Raw genomic sequence first — 6,456 nt, 5'->3', positions numbered from 1 at the left:
AAATAATGAACAGAACCAGACCCAGAAGCAATCCCTGCAGGACCCCACTCATTATGCCCTTCCAGCATGACTGTGATCCACTGATAACTACTTTCTGGGAACAATTTTCCAATCAGTTATGCACCCACCTTATAGTAGCTCCATCTAGGTTGTATTTCCCTAGTTTGTTTATGAGAAGGTAATGCGAGACATTATCAAAAGCCTTACTAAAGTCAAGATATATCATCATCTACTGCTTTCCCCCACCCATAAGTCTTGTTAACCTGTCAGAAAAAGATATCAGGTTGGTTTGACACGATTTGTTCTTGACAAATCCATGCTAACTGTTATTTATCACCGTATTATCTTCTAGGTGTTTGCAAATTGATTGCTTAATTATTTACTTCATTATCTTTCCAGGTACAGAAGTTAAGCTGTCTGGTCTGTAATTCCCCAGATTGTCCTTATTTCCCTTTTTATAGATGGGCACTATAATTGCCTTTTTCCAGTCTTCTGGAATGTCTCCTGTCTTCCATGACTTTTCAAAGATAATTGCTAACGGCTTAGATATCTTCTTAGTCAGCTTCTTGAGTATTCTAGGATGAATTTCATCAGGCCCTGGTGATTTGAAGACATCTAACTTGTTTAAGTAATTTTTGACTTGTTCTTTCCCTATCTTAGACTCTGATCCTACTTCATTTTCACTGGCATTCACTATGTTAGATGTCCACCACCATCAACCTTCTTGGTGAAAACCAAAACAAATAAGTCATTAAGCACCTCTGCCATTTCCACATTTTCTGTTATTGTCTTTCCCCCCGTCTTGAGTAACAGGCCTACTCTGTCCTTGACTTCATCTTGCTTCTAATGTATTTGTAGAATGTTTTCTTGTTTCTTTTTATGTCTCTAGCTAGTTTGATCTAATTTTGTGCCTTGGCTTTTCTAATTTTGTCCCTACATACTTGTGATATTTGTTTATATTCAACCTTTGTGATCTGATTGAGTTTCCACTTTTTGTAGGACTCCTTTTTGAGTTTTAGATCATTAAAGATCTCCTGGTTAAGCCAGGGTGGTCTCTTGCCATACTTCCTATTTTTCCTACACATGGGGATAGTTTGCTCTTGTGCTCTTAATAACATCCCTTTGAAAAACTCCCAACTGTCTTCAGTTGTTTTTCCCCTTAGACTTGCTTCCCATGGGATTTTACCTACCAACTCCCTGAGTTTGTTAAAGTCTGCCTTCTTGAAATTCATTGCCTTTATCGTGCTGTTCTCCCTCCTACTATTCATTAGAATCATGAACTCTACCATTTCATGATCACTTTCACCCAGGTTGCCTTCCACTTTCAAATTCTCAGTCAGTTCTTCTCTATTTGTCAAAATCAATTCTAGAACAGCATCTCTCCTAGTAGCTTTCTCCACCTTCTGAAATAAAAAATTGTCTCCAATACATTCCAAGAACTTGTTGGATAATCTGTGCCCTGCTGTGTTATTTTCCTAACAGATGTCTTTGTAATTGAAGTCCCCCATCACCACCAAGTCCTGTGCTTTGGATGATTTTGTTAGTTGTTTAAAAAAAGCCTCATGTTATACATGCACAAGAGCACCAAATTGAGGTTGCACAGGCAACCTTAATTCTGGCGTCTCCTAACATTTGAATGCTTGACTTTGCAAACTTAATATTCTTTTACTACAGCTTTTATGGATGTTCTATTTGTATTAGGTGTAAGGGCTAAATATGCATGCCTTCACTGTCTTTACCCTTCTTGTCATGCCTGGTCTAATTTGTTCCAGGACATTTCAGTTTGGGGTGGGCCAATTTTCATCTTTGACCAGGTGTGAATGATTCCCCCTTGGATCTTAAAACAAGGAAAAATCAATCAGGTTCTTAAAAAGAAAGCTTTTAATTAAAGAAAGAAAAGTGAAAATTATCTCTGTAAAATCAGGATGGAAAATACTTTACAGGGTAATCAGATTCATATAGCCCAGAGGAACTCCCTCTAGCCTTAGGTTCAAAGTTACAGCAAAACCCCCCAAAACAAAGAGCACAAACAAAGAGCACAAACAAAAGACTTCCGTCCACCAAGATTTGAAAGTATCTTGTCCCCCTATTGGTCCTCTGGTGAGGTGTCAGCCAGGTTTACTGAGCTTCTTAACCCTTTACAGGTAAAAGAGACATTAACCTTAATTATCTGTTTATGACACCCCTCATCTCTAAATGGTGACGTCCCAATGCGAGGTTATCATCCTACTGACTTTCTCTATAGTGCAATCCAGTTGTAAATCCAGCTCCAGGAGAAATACCTATGCTAGCTTTGATTGAGCTAGAGATCTTAAAAATAGCTATGTAGCCTGTGGACAGACCCAGACCAGTGGGGTACAGGAGTCTGGTCTGAGGGCAAATATACTGGTCACCGGATGAGTAGTTTTCTGTTCCCTGAGTGACCAGAGCAGGGGCTGCACTAGAGTAATCAGGAACCTGCTAGAACCAATGAAGGCAGACAGGCTGATTAGAACACCTGCAGCCAATCAAGGCAGGCTAATCAGGGCACCTGGGTTTAAAGGAGCTCACTTCAGTTTGTGGTGTGCATGTCAGGAGCTGGGAGCAAGAGGTGCAAGGAGCTGAGAGGGTGTGCTGCTGGAGGACTGAGGAGTACAAGCATTATCAGACCCCAGGAGGAAGGTCTTGTGGTGAGGATAAAGAAGGAGTTTGGAGGAGGCCATGGGGAAGTAGCCCAGGGAGTTGCAGCTGTCATGCAGCTGTTACAGGAGGCACTATAGACAGCTGCAATCCACAGGGCCCTGGGCTGCAACCTGGAGTAGAGGTGGGTCCAGGTTCCCCTCAAACCTCCCAACTCCTGATCAGACACAGGAGGAGTTGACCCAGATTTTGGGTTCCACTAGAGGGGAAGATCACTAAGGTGCGCAAATCTGCCAATAAGCGCAGGACTTACCAAGGTAGAGAAGAACTTTGTCACAAGCCGCAGCTGCACGGGTGGTGGAATGGACTAGCCTGAGTACAATCCCATCTGAAACCCTAGATATACACTTGGAGCAGTCCTCACAGCTCTTTTTAATGTATTAGCTTGATCACAGCTAGTACAGCCATGTGTACTTGAGCTGGAAATTACACCTCCAACTCCATTGTAGAGATACCCCCTGTTGTCTGAGCTAGCTCAATCCAAGGTCATGCAGGTATGTCTACATGTGATGCAGTCATATCTCTCATTGTAGTGTAGATTTACCCTATATAACAATAAATTATAACTTGCATCATGGAGACACATTCAACAAGTGCCAAGTGATAGGCAATGCTCAGCCAGGGGTTTAAAAGGTGTGAACTTTTCTACTAGGCGATAGTCATTCAGTCTGGAATTATCAAAGGGCCTTGAAAGTTTGGTTCAATGGCAGTTACTTGCCTAACTCCTTAGGCACCTTTGAAATCCCTAGCATTTAATGCAGACAATACTAAATAAAGATTAAGGTGCTGAGTACTTCCTATGAGGTGCTGAGAACTCCCAGCTCCTATTGATTTCAGTGGAAATTGAGAGCACTGAGCACCTTGGAAGATCAAACCTTAATAAAGATGAAATACAGATGAAATGCATCAAATATGCATCAGTGTTATTCTTGTATTTCAGGCCATTTTGGGGGACACTCTCTTAATTGGGATGATCAGCTGCCCACCATCAGAGAGTCCCAGATCAGAGATCTCTGCTACGTCATCATCACTGAATCTAGTGCACATGAACTAGGCTGTAGAATCAAGGTAAACAAGGGCTTTCCAGTTTCACACATAAAGTGAGTGGTGTCAAAGAAAAAATGTCATTTAAGAATGAAATCTATTTTCACATTTCCACTGTGATCATCAGTAACAAATGCAAGTTTAAGAAGCTGTTTTAAAGGCTATAATCCATCACATTGTATTCTTAAAGCAAACAGAACAGTAACAGCATATTTACAGTAGAGATAATGATTGAAAAAATAGCAACGCTTCTTTAAGGCACACACATTTATATAAATATGCTTGGCTGGATGTGCAAAGAACAGATGAGCTGAGAGTCACAGCTGTACCTTAGGAAATCTTGCTGTGTGGCTCAAACTTCAGAACACTGACACTGAGCATGAGCTACAGCAGATTCTAAATAGAGCACTTATGGCACGATCATGCCACTGAACACATTCCAGTGCAAGCACGGGCCAGGCGAACAAAACAAGATTATACATTGTGAAGAAGCAACAGCAAAAAAAACACTTTGCTGTGAAGCAAAACTTTATCTTCTATGATGGGAATACATAATTATTCAATAGGAACTTACCAGCTCCACAGATTGTTGTTCTTACTTTTACGTTCTTAAAAATATGCAGCAAAACAATATCCCGTGTTGTCCTGCTTGGTTACTATGCTCAAAATATTTGTGGGTTCTTATATTACAGACACACTCAATCCCACAGTTTATCGTTACCACCATAGGCATGTCATTATGGACGAAATAAAGGGAGAAGCTGCTGTACTCCGATTTTAAGAGCTGTATTAAAAAGAGAAAGTAGAAGCTTACCAGTTGACGCTGCTTCCTTTAGGGGAAAGGCTGCTGTAACTTAAGCAACGGAACAGTGACCTTTTAACTTCCTTCTGTGTCTAAATAAGAAAGCAGCTGATTCACTAGGAGTGGAAAGTGATATGGATATAAGGGGTTCAATTTAGCTTTGCTGTCAGCTGCTATTTTTAGTAGGAATATTAAAACCAGCAGCAGCTACCAAAAAAGAAGATCTGGGACTTCTGTGAAACAGGGTGTCTCCAGACAACCCAAGTGAACCAGAAGAGACCATGCAAAAGATAGAGGCCCTATTACAATATCTTAGAAAGGCATGGTTTATCAAGACCAATGGAAGTTTATTTACTTCAACACATTTATCCATAGCTACTGTTGAACTCAAAGATAGTGTCCCAGGTGATAAGTTAACATTTTCAAAATGAATAATCTCTCGTTCACTGTAATGATCATAACGTGAGCCTTTTGACAATGTGATGGTGGAAGAAGTCTGTTTTCAGGAAAGTGCGTGGAAGAGCCAGGCACAAACCTCTGTTTACTGTGCAGAAGGAGGGAGAGAGGAGGTTGTCTGCTAATTTCCCAAACACTTTATTAACTAAAACAAGACAGCTGGTTAAATGAAAACAATAGATCTCACTTTACTCCAAGTACATTTTCTGAAAATTATCTCTCTAGTCCACCCAAGAATTTATAACACAGTTATTCATTACATGAAAAGCATGCTGGCAATCTGTGTAAATCTTATTTCAATTGCATGTGTTTTTGTTTGAACTAAGATTTAAAAATAAGTAAAGCAAAGAAGGACTTACCAAGGTGCTTGAATTTGTCTTCTGAAATTATATAGTACCCTCTTTATAAAGTATTCTTGGAATACAAAGGCCAGGATGAAGCAAGGTACAGTATCAAGCCAAAAAGGCCAAATAAGGAAATAATCTCTGGAGAGCAGAATAATAAGTTAATGAATGCAAGAACATTAACTTAGCACCCTTGTTTTCCATGATCTGCTGGTGAACTGAGAGGCCAATGTGAGTATAAGAGTTTTACACGCAGAAATCAAAGGGCATCTGGAAAGAGCTGATCAAGCAGGTCAAGAGTCTTTGGCCACTGGACTGCGTCAAGACATCTGACAATGGGAATTAATAGGAAAGCAACTAGTAAAAAGATAAAAATATGTTTAATTAATGTGGCTGGGTCTCCCATTCCTCCACTGATCCCAGCCCTAAGGAAAGCAAGTTGCAACATAGTATTAAAATGGCTAAAATTAATTGCAAAACAAAAAGCATTTAAAACAGATCTGGTAGTGCTATTTGTTACTTTTCAAATACAAACTTGTAAAAAAAATTTATTACATATTGGGGCATGTTTCTTTAAAAAAAAAAAGGACAATACAGGTCTGAGAAAGTCTATACTTAATGTAATATAGTAATGGCTGTGCTTTTTTAAAAGCAGTATTAAAGGAAACAAGACTATGCAAGGCACTTTAATTAAACACTCCTCAAGCTATTTTTGCCCATGGACGGCAGGTATTTATGCACTAAGTTTTCTAAGTTTAGTTAGGAATGTATATGTTTAATACTTGGATTGTACAATGTTCATTAGCTGGCTGCATCTCTTTAGAGTTACACAAATCTGCGATTAGGTAAATTATAATATATCAAGAGGCTTCTTGGCAACAAAATTGTTTTGAAGACATGTTACTCTGTTTAAAAGTATGATAGGCCCTACCTCGCATGCCTCAATCAGGCAAAACTCTGTTATATTTAGAGTATATCTACACTGCAGATAAACACCTGAAACTGGCCCATGTCAGGCTGTGGGCCTGTAAAATTGCAGTGTAACCTTTTGAGTCTGGGCTGGAGCCTGAGCTCTGGTACCATGCAATGGGAGAGAATCCCAGAGCCTGGACTCCAGACATACCCTTACAG

The 6,456-nt window shown here is 39.8% G+C and overlaps 1 protein-coding gene across 4 annotated transcripts in view; it reads right to left on the bottom strand.

Annotated features, from left to right (window-relative positions):
* LOC116829435 (Y+L amino acid transporter 2-like) overlaps positions 1-5,678 on the bottom strand; it is a 37,184-nt gene extending 31,506 nt beyond the window's left edge. Inside the window, exon 1 of one of the 4 annotated variants that reach the window (XM_032788273.2) lies at positions 5,341-5,678. The gene's annotated coding sequence lies outside the window, so the exon portion shown is untranslated. Of the gene's footprint in view, positions 1-4,297; positions 4,501-4,537; positions 4,929-5,340 lie in introns of those variants that run through there. The other 3 variants (XM_032788275.2, XM_032788271.2, XM_032788272.2) reach the window with 3 other exon arrangements.
* Between the last annotated feature and the right edge of the window lie 778 nt (positions 5,679-6,456).

The sequence above is a fragment of the Chelonoidis abingdonii genome, chromosome 2, assembly GCF_003597395.2.
Source record: "Chelonoidis abingdonii isolate Lonesome George chromosome 2, CheloAbing_2.0, whole genome shotgun sequence".
Lineage (NCBI taxonomy): Eukaryota > Metazoa > Chordata > Testudines > Testudinidae > Chelonoidis > Chelonoidis abingdonii.
Note: the sequence above shows the minus strand (reverse complement) of the source record. Positions and strands in the feature narration are given on the sequence as shown.